Below are 14807 nucleotides of genomic sequence, written 5' to 3'. Positions count from 1 at the left end.
AAATTGGCATACCGTGCAACCGAACTATCTCCTGAATATAAATCTGGGCCAACCTCTCTGAAGTATACGTAGTCATAACCGAAATGAAGTGTACCGACTTGGTCAACCTGTTAACAATGACCCAAACTGCATCAAACTTCCGCAAGGTCCGTGGCAACCCAACTACAAAATCCATAGTGATGTGTTCCCAGTTCCACTCCAGTATAGTCATCTGCTGAAGTAGGCCGCCTGGACTCTGGTTCTCATATTTAACTTGCTGATAATTTAGACACCTAGCTATATGCTCAACGATGTCCATTTTCATTCGTCGCCACCAATAATGCTGCCTCGGGTCACGATACATCTTCGTAGCACCTGGATGAATAGAATACCGAGAACTGTGTGCTTCCTCTATGATCTTTTTCCTCAGTCCATCAACATTAGGAACATATAGACGATCCTGGAGTCGCAGAACACCATCCGCGCCAATAGTAACTTCCTTGGCACCACCCCGTAGTACTGTTTCTCGAAGAACCATTAAGTGTGGATCATCATACTGGCGAGCCTTGATCTGCTCAAATAGTGAAGACTGAGCAACAACACATGCAAGAACTTGGCTGGGCTCTGAAATATCCAGCCACACCAGTCTGTTGGCCAAGGACTGAATATCCAAAGCTAATGGCCTCTCCTCTACTGAAATGGATGCCAAACTACCCATACTCCCCGTCTTTCTACTCTAGACGTCTGCAACCACATTTACTTTGCCCGGATGATACAGGATAGTAATATCATAATCTTTTAGTAACTCAAGCGATATGTGTTGTCTCAAATTTAGGTCCCTCTGCTTGAACAAATGTTGCAAACTACGATGATCAGTGTAAACTTCACAAGATACCCCATAAAGATAATGCCTCCAAATCGTTAGAGCATGAACAATCGCAGCTAATTCCAAATCATGTACCGGATAATTCTTCTCGTGGGGCTTCAGCTGACGTGAAGCATATACAATAACTCGCCCTTCCTGCATCAATACACAACCCAAGCCAATGTGTGAAGCGTCACAATACACTGTATACATCCCCGAACCAGAAGAAAATACTAACACTGGTGTTGTAGTCAATGTTGTCTTGAGCTTCTGAAAGCTCACCTCACAATCATCGTACCATCGGAACAGAGCACCCTTCTAGGTTAATTTGGTCAAAGGTGCTGTAATAGATGAAAAACCCTCCATGAATCGACGATAATAACCTTCTAAACCCATAAAACTAATGATCTCAGTCGCCGAAGTGGGACGATGCCAATTCTGAACTGCCTCAATCTTTTTGGGATCAACCTTAATGCCCTCGCCTGATACAATATGCCCCAAAAATGCTATAGACTCTAGCCAAAACTCACATTTAGAGAACTTAGCATATAACTTTTGTTCCCGCAACATCTGAAGCACTACTCTCATATGCTGCTCATGCTCCTCTTTACTGCACGAGTAGATCAAAATGTCATCAATGAAGACAATGACAAACGAATCAATCTATGTCCTGAATACCCTATTCATCAGATCCAAAAATGATGTCGGGGCATTAGTTAAACCGAAGGACATCACCAAAAACTCATAATGAACATATCTAGTCCGAAAAGCAGTTTTCGGAACATCCGAATCCCGAATCTTCAACTTATGGTACCCCGACCTCAAGTCGATCTTAGAGAACACCCTGGCACCCTGCAACTGGTCAAATAGATCATCAATACACAGAAATGGGTACTTATTCTTAATAGTGACTTTGTTCAATTGACGATAATTAATACATATTCGCATTGTTCCATCTTTCTTCTTCACAAATAATACCAGTGCACCCCAAGGCGATACACTCGGCCTGACGAACCCTTTGGCTAATAAATCCTCAAGTTGTTCTTTCAATTCTTTTGGAGCCATGCGATAAGGTGGGATAGATATAGGTTGGGTATCTGGAGCCAGGTCAATACAGAAATCAATATCACGATCAGGTGGCATACCTGGAATATCTGAAGAAAATACATCGGAGAACTACCGAACTACAAGCACTGAATCAATAGCCGGAGTCTCCGCAGTAGTATCCCGAACATAGGCTAGATAAGCTAAACAACCCTTCTCAACCATGTGTTGAGCCTTCATAAAAGAAATAGCTCGATTAAACGAACTAACAGACGAACCCTTCCACTCCAGCCTAGGAAACGCTAGAATAGCTAAGGTAACAGTCTTGGCATGACAATTTAGAATAACATGATATGGAGATAACCAGTCCATGACCAGAATAATTTCAAAGTCGGTCATCTCAAGCAGTAGAAAATCTGCTTTAGTTTCATAACCACAAAATATAATAATACAGGACCGGTAGATCCGGTTCACAACAACAGAATCGTCCACATGAGTGGACATATAAACAGGAGTACTCAAGGACTCACAAGAAACACCCAGGAATGGAGCAAATAGAGATAACACAAAAGAATACGTATATCCTGGATCAAATAATACTGATGCATATTTGCCGCAAACAGAAATAATACATGTAATCACGGCATCTGAGGCCTCTGCATCTGGTCTGGATGGAAAAGCATAGAACCGAGCTGGAGCGCCAACTGGATGGCCTCCGCCTGGCTGACCTCCACCTATAGGACGGCCCCTACCCACCTGTCCTCCACCTATTGGTGGTCGGACAACTGGTGGAGCAACTGGTCCGGTAATCATAGGCTGCTGACCCTGTTGCACTAGTTTACCCCGAAGCCTGGGGCAAAATCTACCTATGTGACTGGGATCCCCGTACTCGTAATAACTCTTTGGTGTGATGGCCTGCTGACTAAGTGTCTGGCCCTGGGGACCTGAATACTCTCTGGAAGGACCCTGAATAGCTGGTGGGCGATAAGAACTCTCTGGTATAACACTGAAATAAGGTCGCACTGGAGCACCCCGAGGAGGCGGTGGTGCTGGATATGGGGGCGTGCTGGACTGCCCTCTCGCGAACTAACCTCTACCCCCAGACGGAGCACCTCTAAACTCTCCAAAATATCTAAACCGTTTATCTTTCATAACCTGCTCTCGGCTCCGCTGACGTACGCCCTCAATCCTGCGGGCTATCTCCACGACTAGCTCATAAGAAGTACCCATCTCAACCTCTCTAGCCATAGTGGCCTGAATTCCAGTATGTAAACCCGCAACAAACCTCCGCACTCTCTCCGCTTCAGTAGGGAGTATCATAAGTGTATGGCGAGATAACTCAAAAAATCTCGCCTCATAATCGGTTACTGACATCTGACCCTGCTGGAGTTGCTCAAACTGAAACCTCAACTCTTACCTCCAAGAGGGTGAAATATACCTGTCCAGGAAAATACGGGTGAACCTGTCCCAAGTCATGGGAGGAGAATCTGCTGGTCTGCCAAGAACATAAGATTGCCACCATCTACGGGCTTTGCCCTCTAGCTGAAAAGTAGCAAAGTCTACCCCATGAGACTCCAATATCCTCATGTTGTACAGTCTATCCTTGCACCGATCAATGAAATCCTGGGGATCCTCATGTCGCTCACCCCAAAAGACAGGAGGATGTAGTCTAGTCCATCTGTCCAATAGTTTTTGAGGATCAGCAGCTGCAGCTGGCCTGGGCTCAGGTGTAGCTGCTGCCACTGGCTGGGCTCCACCCACAGGTAGTGCACCCTGGGTCTGATATACAACATATGTCTGCCCATAAGCCTGTGCGGTAGGGGTATATGTTCCCCCGCCCGCCTGAGATGTGCTTGGGTCTGCTGGAAATAGACCGGCCTGAGTCATATTGTCCATGAACCACAGCATACGACCCATAACATCCTGGAATCGCGGTGCAGATATGAAATTCACCGGAGCTGGCTCTGCCACAGGCACCTCACCTTGTTCCTCAACAATGGGGTTCTCTGCTAAACCCACTGGCGGCATAACTGGAACAGTCCTGGGACGTCCTCGCCCTCTACCACGGGATGGAGCCCTCCATCGGCCTCTAGCAACTGGGGGAATAGCTCTTCCCTGGTTTGGAACCTCATTAGAGCGCGTTCTCACTATCTGTGAGAGAATAAGATAAGGATATTTAGTACTACATCAATTGCATGATGGAATATGAAGAAAGGTAGTTTCCTAACACCCTATAGCCTCTCGAACATAAGTACAGACGTCTCCGTACCGATCCGCAAGACTCTATTAGGTCTGCTCATAACTTGTGAGACCTACGTGAACCTAGTGTTCTGATACCATGATGTCACGACCCAATTTTACCTATAGGTCGTGATGGCGCCCAACACTACAGCTAGGTAAGCCAACAATTAAATTAAACATATATCAATTATTTTCAGAATAATTTTCTAAGTAATTTTATTATTTTTTGCTAGCAATATTAAAGAAATAAAAAAAAATACTGATTACTTAAATCCAAAAAAATAATACAATTCCAAATTCTACTAATGTGTGTTCCAAGACCTGGTGTCACAAGTGTATGAGCATCTAGTAGATTATACAAAATCTCAAATATTGTCTAAAATAAAAATAGACAGAATGAAAATACAAGGAGAGGCACTGGTAGCTACAGAACGGCTCAGCAAGGCAGCTCACCACTATGCCTCTGAATAAAGTGGATGTACGATGATAGGTCTTCCACTAGTACCCGCTTCAGATCCTGCACAAAAAGTACAGCAAGTGTAGCATGAGTACGTAGACAACGTGTACCCAGTAAGTATCAAGCCTAATCTCAAAGTGGTAGAGACGAGATGGCCGACTTAGACACTCACTAAGAGTCAATAATAATAAATAAAATAAAAATAGCAATATCTAGATCAACATGATTTATAGAATTTACAATGATTATCTTTAACAAGCAGAAATAATTAAATTCCTTCAAATGCAATAATTCTCAATATATTAATTAAATTCCTTCAATTCCAATAAAATTTTAATTTATCAACTAGTCTCATTTACAGGAACAACAATAATTTTCTTAACAAGCAGAGATAATTATTTATTTAAATTCCAAAGATTTTCAATTTATCAATTAGCTTCACAAGCTGCAATAAACTATCAAAGTATCGTGTAATTATTATTATTAGGCACGATTTCTGCCGAGGTCATACGGCCCGATCCAGAGTGTCGTGTACACTACCGAGGGACGTGCGGCATGATCCATAGATGCATCTATCATGCCGAGGCGTTCGGCCCGCTCCACAAGAAAGGAGGACCTTTTATTATGTACCTCCGGAAGGAGAGTATATTTATTATAATATAAATTCAATTTCTTTTAATAATTAATTAATTTAAACAAAATATTAAGCATATGAGATTTTCATCTTTTAATATTTTTACCTAACAATTCACAATATATAAATATATGTCATTTAATTTTAATTAAGTAAAGAATACAACTTACACAAGTAATTCATGCTTTGAGTCCAAAACTACCCGGACTTTAGCATTAATAGTAGCTATATACGGACTCTCGTCATCTCGTACATACGTAGCCCCCACAATTAGCAACAATTATTAATTTAATTACCTATGGGGTAAATTTCCCCTCACAAGATTAGACAAGAGACTTACCTCAATTTGCTCTAATTTAATCCACTAAAAGGCCTTTTTCATGATTATCCAACTTTGTCTAGCTCGAATCTTGCCAAAATAATTCGATACAATCACAAAAAATTATAAAAATCAATTCTATAAGAAAATACTATATTTTTCCATAAAAATACGAAATTAATTCAAAAATTGTCCATGGGGCCCACCTCTCGGAATCCGGCAAAATTTACGAAATCCGACAACCCATTCAATTACGAGTCCAACTATACCAGTTTCACTCAAATCCGACTCCGAATCGATACCGAAATCTCAAAAATTCGTTTCTATTAGATTTCTAAAAAAAATTCCAAAATTTCAATCTCAAAACACTAATTAAATGGTGAAAATAATGATATATTCGTGTATATTGACCAAATCCGAGTTAGAATCACTTACCCCAGTGTCTTTCCTTGAAAATCTATCAAAAATCACCTCTGTTCAAGCTCCAATTTGTTAAAAATGGAGAATGGGACGAAGTCCCCTCCTTTATAGTTCTACCTAGGCAGCCTTCAGAACTGCCTCAATCATGGCCTCGATCCTTGGCCTATATTGTGTCTTCGATCATGGCCCTAGAGCCTAGGCCTCGTTCGTGGTTTCGATCATGGCCCTCGAATCTGGGCCTTCGATCGTGACCCTCGAGCCCTGCCTTCGATCATGACCCTCGGCCCTGCCTTCGATCATGACCCTCGATCATGGCCTCGATCTTGGGTCTCTATCCTGGGCCTCTATCTTGGGCCTCAATCTTGGGCTCGATCATAGCCCAGAATTTCCAGCATAAGAGAAAAATCGCAGCAGCTGTTTTAAGTCCAACTTTTGATCCGTTAACCATCCGAAACTCACCCGATGCCCTCGGAACCTCAACCAAATATACCAACAAGTCCTAAAACATCATACGAACTTATTTGAAACCTCAAATCACATAAAACGATGACTAAAACCATGAATCATGCTCCAATTCAAGCTTAATGAAACTTAAAATTTCCAACTTCTACATTCGATGTCGAAACCTATCAAATCAAGTCTATTGACCTCAAATATTGCACACAAGTCATAAATGATATAACGGAGCTATAAAAATTTTCAGAACTGGATTCCGACTCCGATATCAAAAAGTCAACTCCCAGATCAAACTTCCAAACTTAAATTCCTAATTTAGCCATTTCAAGCATAATTTAACTACGGACTTCCAAATAAAATTTCGAACAAGCTCCTAAGTCCAAAATCACCATACGGAGCTATTGGAATCATCAAAATTCTATTCCGGGGTCATTTTCTAAAATATTTGACCGAAGTCAAACTTAGCATTTTAAGGCCAACTTAAGGAACCAAGTGTTCCGATTTCAACCCGAACACTTCCAAATCCCGAACCAACCATCCCCGCAAGTCATAAATTAATAAAAGCACATACGGAAAGTTTTATTTTAGGAAACAGGGTTCTATAAGTCAAAATGACTGATTGGGTCATTACAGATAGCGTGATAGGGCGACAACTAGTCCATGCCCAACATAATATCGAAATCCACCATACTGAGAAATAATAAATCAGCTCTGCTCTCAAAACCACTGATAACAATTAAACATGACCGATACATGCGGTCAACAATAATAGATTCACCCATGGGTGTAGATACATAAATAGAAGAACTGAAATAATCACGGGATACGCCTAAATACGGGGTAAAATAAGATGACACATAAGAATAAGTGGAGCCTGGATCAAATAAGACTGATGTATCTCTATGACAAATTGGAATAATACCTGTGATAACAGAATCGGATGCAACAGCCTCTGTTCTAGCAGGAAGGGCATAATATCTTGCATGGCCTCCCCCTCTAGGGCGACCTTTACCTGTCCGACCTCCACTTCTAGCTGGTTGTGCAGGTGGAGTAGCAACTGGTGTAGTAATCATGGCCTGAGAAGCCTGAGGGCCCTGTGGAATAGGTGGGACCTGAGAAATCTGTGGAGGTGCACCCCTCCTAAATCTGGGGCAATCCCTCATTATATGGCGAATGTCACCACACTCAAAATAAGCCCTCGGAGGAAGTGACTGCTGGGACTGGCTCGGGCCTGATCGACTTAGACTGCCCACTGAAGGCACCTCGTATAGGAGGTACAAAAGACACTGGCGGTGCATAATATGGAACCTGAGGTCTGGGAGTAGCCGGAATACCACTGGAAGACGGAAGTGCTAAATAAATAGAATGGCTCACATAACCTCTACCATGACGGGCTGCAGCTGGGGCACGAGAATTATTATATGTGCCAGAATCTCGGGGTCTCTTAGGTTCCCTCTGTTCTCTCTCCCGAGTCCGCATACCCTCCAATCTCCTAGCATTTGACACCACCTATTGGTATGTGATGTCCATCTCTAGCTCTCGGGCCATACTCAATCTGATACTAGGGTGGATCCCCTCAATAAATCGGCGGACCCACTCTCGAACAATAGAAACCAAGGTTGGTGCATGCCTAGCCAAGTCACTGAATCGGACCGCATATGCTGACACGGTCATAGAACCCTAGCGCAGCTGCTCAAACTCGGCGCGCCATGTATCTCTAAGACTCTGAGGAACATACTCCCTCAAGAACATATCTGAGAATTGAGTCCAAGTGAGTGAAGCTGCCTCGGCCGGACTATCCAACTCATATGCCCGCCACCGCTGGTAGGCCGCTCCTCTAAGATGGAATGCCGCGAAAGAAACCCCACTGGAATCCACAATACCCATAGTACGGAGGATACGGTGACATTCCTCAAGAAAACCCTGAGCATCCTCTGAAGCTAAACCGCTGAATGTGGGAGGGTGGTACTTTTTGTACCTCTCGAGCCTGAGCTGCTCCCCCTCTGAAACTGCTGCCCTAACCTCTGGCCGAACTGGGATAACTGGCTGCACTGGTATAACCTCTGGGGCATGTTCAGTCTGGGCCCATGGCTCTGGGGCACGAGCGGCGGGAGTCTTTGCTCCTCCCCCATCATGAGATGTGGCAGGAGCAAGTGGAATTAGCCCTGCCTGAGCTAGAGTGCCAAACATGCTCAAACACTAGGCAAAAGTCTCCTGAAGTGCAGGGGTAGTAACAGGCGTCTCAGGTGCCTGCTCTCTAACTGGAGCTACTAATGTCTCCTCTGCAGCAGCTCGTGCAGGTGCCTTGACTGCACCACGTGGTCTTCCTAGGCCTCTGGCACGACCTCAGCCCCGACCCCGGCCTCTTGCGGCTCCAACAAAGGGTGCGGGTACCTGATCATCGGATCCAGTTGTGCGTGTCCTCGTCATCTGTGAAAGAATAGAAAGACAATGGTTTAAAATTTTGAAGTCAACAATTGCGCATGATAAGGAATCAAAGAAGTGATATTTTCCTAACAGTTCCATAGCCTCCCGAAGATAAGTACAGACGTCTCCGTACCGATCTGCGATACTCTACTAAACCTGCTTGTGACTCATAACACCTATGAACCTAGAGCTCTGATACCAACTTGTCACGACTCCAAATTTCCCTCTGTAGGATGTCGTGATGGCACCTAGTCTCTAAGACTAGGTAAGCCTATCAATATGCGGAATAACCAAAATAACAATTAAAAACTTTTAAAATCTCAACCTCTCAATACATAAAGAAATTCTCAAAATCCGGTGAAATACAATTCACAAGCTCTAAAGAAGTAGTACGAATATCTTTATACATCAGAGTCTAATGTGAATAGGGAAAATAACATAATAAGGATAGAAGGGGACTCCGGAGTCTGCGGACGCTGACAGATATACCTCGAAATCTCTGTATACAAGTAGCTCACCGATGCCTGGTCTGATAGGGAGTACCTGGATCTGCACAAAAAGATGTGCAAAAGCGTAATATGAGTACACCACAACGGTACCTAGTAAGTGTCAAGCCTAACCTCGGTAGAGTAGTGACGAGGTCAGGCCAGGCCCTACTGGAATAATAAAAGACATGGTGACATGTTTAACAATATACTAACAATAAAATGACAATGGAAATAAATCAGGTAAATAGTATGTCACCATTTAACTACACAGAATAAGGGCAAATAATACATCGCGGATACAAAACAAAATTTTCAACTTTAAGAAATCACAACAATAATCAAAGGCAACTGCGACCATAAATAAATATCAACAAGGGCACTCTCGAGGTACCACCTCGTAGTCCCAAATCATAAATAAATTCACAATATCTCATTTTCTTATATCACCGCGGGAGCCTTCACAATCAATTTTAAAGAAAATATTTTTCTCGAAATAGCATCCCGTATTTTAGCCACCCTTATAACACCGCATGACTTCTAGTAGTTCCCCTATTAGCCATGCGTACCCTTATCTCACCGTATGCGTTTTAACACCCAGACCATATACCACCGCATGTGTATCAATATCACAATATATCACAATTTGTACCTCAAGTGCCCAAATATTTTAACTTGCCAAAATAAATCAACAACAATATTTTTCAATAATAAAGAGCCTACGGCTCATGCCAAAATAAATTAATTTTCCATAATAAAGAGCTCACGGCTCATGCCAAAATAAATCAACAATAATATTTTTCATAATAAAGAGCTCACGGCTCCATCACAATGAGTACAAAAATCTCACAAAATATTCGGGAATAAATAACTCAGCAAAAATAATATTTCAAAATTTTTAATACGTTGCCGCAGTACTAAATATAAAAATCAAATACTTTATATTAATAATATTTAAATTAAAGAAATTCAACCTTCAAATAATGCACAGAATAAAAAAAATAAAGTTTCAACTAAACAGATAAAATAATTAACAGAAAAAATCAAGCAAATTTAAAGTATAAAAATCAGATCAATGATGAAGAATATAAAAAAATAAAATAATTTAATTAATATGCACAGTGATCTACACAATTTAAAAATATAATCTTTCATATTTAGCCCGTGTACACACTCTCAACACATTACAATTTTCGCATAAATACCAATCCTAGGAAAAATTTCTCCCACACAAGGTTAGACAAGTCACTTACCTCGACTTGCTCCAATTTAATCCACCAATAGGTCTTTTCCTCGATTATCCAACTCTGAATGGCTCGAATCTAGCCAAAATAATTCGATACAATCAACAAAAACTATAGGAATCAATTTCATAAGAAAATACTATATTTTTCAATAAATCCGAAATTAACTCAAAAATGTTCGTAGGGCCCACATCTCGGAATCCAGCGAAAGTTACAAAATATGAACGCCCATTCAACCACGAGTCTAACCATACCAAAATTACTAAATTCCGATAACAATTCGGCCTTCAAATCATCAAATTTATCCAAGAGGGTTTTCAAACTTTTCCAACTTAATTCACCAATTAAATGATAAAAATAGTGATGGATTCGGGTAATCTAACCAAAATTGAGTTAAGACGCTTACCCCGATATTTTCTCTAAAAATCTCCCGAAATCGCCTCTTCCCGAGCTCCAATTCATCAAAAATAGCTTAAACTCTCTGTCCAGTGGTCTCTTCTTCGCGAACGCGGTCAGTGCCTCGCGTTCACGAAGCACAAAAATGTGCTGCCCAACTTTCCTCTTCGCGAACGCGATGCCTTACCAAACTTGGCCTTCGCGAACGCGAAACTTTAATGCCCAATCCCCCAGCCTGGCCTCGCCCTTCTACGCGAACACGAACGCCTTCACGCGTTCGCGATGAACACTGCCATCACCCTTCGCGAACGCGAAGAGAAAATTTTCGCCTGCCCAACTTTCCTCTTCGCGAACGCGAGACCTCTCTCGCGAACGCGAAGAAGGAAACCAGAGCTGGACACCAGAAATCCCTCAGTTGTTCCCAAGTCCGAAAATGATCCGTTAACCTTCCGAAACTCACTCGAGGCCCTCGGGACCTCAATCAAATACACCAATAAGTCCTAAAATATCATACGGACTTAGTCAAATCCTCAAATCACATCAAATAACGCTAAAATCACAAATCACATCCCAATTCAAGCTTAATGAAACTTAAGAATTTCCAACTTTCACATTCGATGCCGAACCCTATCAAATCAAGTCCAATTAAACTCAAATTTTGCGCACAAGTCATAAATAACATAATGGAGCTATGAAAATTTTCGAAACTGGATTCCGACTCCGATATCAAAAAGTCAACTCCCCGGTCAAACTTCCAAACTTAAATTCCTATTTTAGCCATTTCAAGCCTAATTTAACTACGGACTTTCAAATAAAATTTCGATCACGCTCCTAAGTTCAAAATCACCATACAGAGCTGTTGGAATCATCAAAATTCTATTACGGGGTCGTTTACACATAGGTCGACATCCATCCAACCTTTTCAACTTAAGTTTTAAACTTTGGAACTAAGTGTTCCAATTCATTCTAAAAATTATATCGGACCCGAACTAATTACCCCGACAAGTCATATAACAGTTATAAAGTACATAATGAGCAGTAAATAGAAAAATATGGCTACAGCTTTTAAAACGACTGGTCGGGTCGTTACAATATTGATACACATTGCCTTCACTTTTTGAAAGATTATTTTGAGAATCTTTATTTTTCTTCTTTTTATAATTAACATAATGATGACTATTATTATTTTGGTCTTTGCGCCACTCACGTTCATTTGTCAACCACTTATCTTCATTAAGACTTATTATGCACTGTTACTACATTCACTTCAAGAATAGATCAAATCAAGTGGGACAAACTTTATGATTTTTTTCATGAAAAATACATTATTATTTTTTTAGTTATCATTATATCATTAATATAATGCATTGGAACTCGAACTCAATGTCTTACCCATATAAAGATATGTTATGTTATAATTAGTTGGGACACGAACCCAACTTTTGTGTCATCATAGTGCACCAGGATTAATAATCTCATGATATACTCTCACGGTGCGTTGGGACTTGAATCTACCGTCTTGCCCTCAAAAAATGACATTATAGGCCAAAATATACCGGGACTCACCCTCAAGCCTTTAAAAATATTCCTAATTTTATTAACTTTGCCGAGTCCAAAAATGTCTGCTAATGTAAGATATTCAATCTATTTGATATTTCATATTTGACCAATGAAAAGTCAACACATTCATTAAAAAGGATTTTAAAAAAATAAAATTTGAAAACATAATGATACCAAACATTAAAATTCACTTGTGTGAGTTAGTCGGTAATGCATTCGTGGATGAAATAATGATGTAATGCTTTTTCAAAAATTGTACCCACACCTATGACTTATCAACTAGTTGTATCTAGTTGCAATTGTGAAAGCAATTCCTATTTCAAGTTAGTGAGTTACTAACGGAAGTTGAAGAGTTCATTAAAATCTTTAAACTTATTTAATCATATACCCAAATTATAAAAATGAAATAATTCAATATCATGTATACTATTGGATAGAAAGTTAAAGACTTTCATGTTTATTTACTAATCGGACATATTCTATGAATCTTGATTTGACATCTACATTTTCTTATGATTTAAAAAATCATAAAAATGCAAATCTGGTGAACGGATGTGTTAGAAATGCATGGGACGACTTAAACCTTCCTTCAAGAAAAATATATTGTGCAACTATATCATTTTGGACAATAGACAAAATGAACATGCATACCTCTATATCATTTTGGACTTCCGTTAGCCATGCTGATTAAGAAAACGAAAATCAATCTGTGTTGATGATGGCAATAAAAGTAGAGACTCGTGCTGATAACAATATAAAACAAGAAAATAAATAACAGATGAAGAGAAGAAGAGAACTGTCTTTATCTTCAAGTGTTCTCATATGTATCAACATTCATGATTCTCAATACCTCTATTTATAGGATGACATTGGGTAATATAAAGGGATGCCATAAACATAGTATTAATCATTGAGATCATGGAGGAAAATCAAAGGAAAGTTATGGACCGGAGGTGTGAAATTTACAACCATAATGATGAGAAGTAGTGGGAGGTTAATTACATACGGGAGAAAAATAGCGGGAGTAACTTTTTTAAGAGTTATAGATAATGACATCCACTACCATAATATAATATTTCAAAATACTTTTACCTTTGTCATTGTTTTAAGAAAAGGCGTACAAGCCATCCCCATTTAGTTGGCCAACCCTAAGAATAAATGGACGTTTTGGGTCCAAAATGTTTTGCCTACTTAAGCGATTTTGAGTCGAAGAAGGGGTTATAACTCAAACTCGTTTAAAATTGCTCAGAGTCAAAGATGAGTTAATTTAATTTGACCTAAATAATAGTTTGTCATTTTACAACTTGTCAAGCTTAAAAATTGCAGGTTATGTTAAGTCTAGTAGGGGTTTAAGTTAATAAGGCAAGATGATCCTTAATTTGTCACTATATATATTTTTATTACGTGCTGAAAGAATTTGTACTCTTTTGACAGAGTTAAAAATCGAGGGGATAGATGGAATAAAGCCATTTTATTTATTGATACGATGGAATGATAATAATGATTAAAATAACTCCTTTTTTTTTTTTTTTAACTTAACAATAGTAGGAGTACTATATTTAAACTTACAAGTGTACCATCTTTCCTGCCCATTTCTATTTTTGTTTCTGACTTCAAAACCAACTCAATTTGCAAGGAATTTGGGTCCCTTTGACGCAAACAGCCATGTTTCACATGCATTCACAAATAGTCGTTTTTAGGGCAGCTATTTAAAATATAACCGAAATTTTACAAAGTACTTAAAAGTTAACCTTCTTCAATCAAACATCACATTTCGGCCTGAAGTTTGAACCCCAAAACCTAACATATTGCAATCATCAAGTTAAGATTCTTAAATTAAAAAATAATTAAACATGAACGGCCAAAGTCTAAAATGTTAAGAATCATTTTCTTCACATTCTTAAAATTAGAATCAACAAACATCTAAGTATAGTTAGACGTTTGAAAATACAATTTTGAAAGTCAAAATAAATTTGAATTGTGCTAAGTTTCTGTACCAAAATTACTTTTACTGGAATCCATATGATTGGATTGTGACGTTGATTTCATTTTGCAATGTGGTTATATTTCGTGTCAGAAAAATAATTGTTATTTCTTTGTTTTCGTAGTCTCCTAATAAGCTCCTAACATGGTGAATAAAAATTTTATGGAACAAAAATTAGTTTTCAGTTAAACTTAGATAAAGTCAACTTATGAAAGTACATGAGTGAGAGGAAAAGAACTAAACATTAGACTTATATAAGTAGGTATAAATTTTCTAACTTATTTAAACAATCCGAC

The sequence above is a fragment of the Nicotiana tomentosiformis genome, chromosome 1, assembly GCF_000390325.3.
Source record: "Nicotiana tomentosiformis chromosome 1, ASM39032v3, whole genome shotgun sequence".
Lineage (NCBI taxonomy): Eukaryota > Viridiplantae > Streptophyta > Magnoliopsida > Solanales > Solanaceae > Nicotiana > Nicotiana tomentosiformis.
This window is presented reverse-complemented; position numbering follows the sequence as displayed.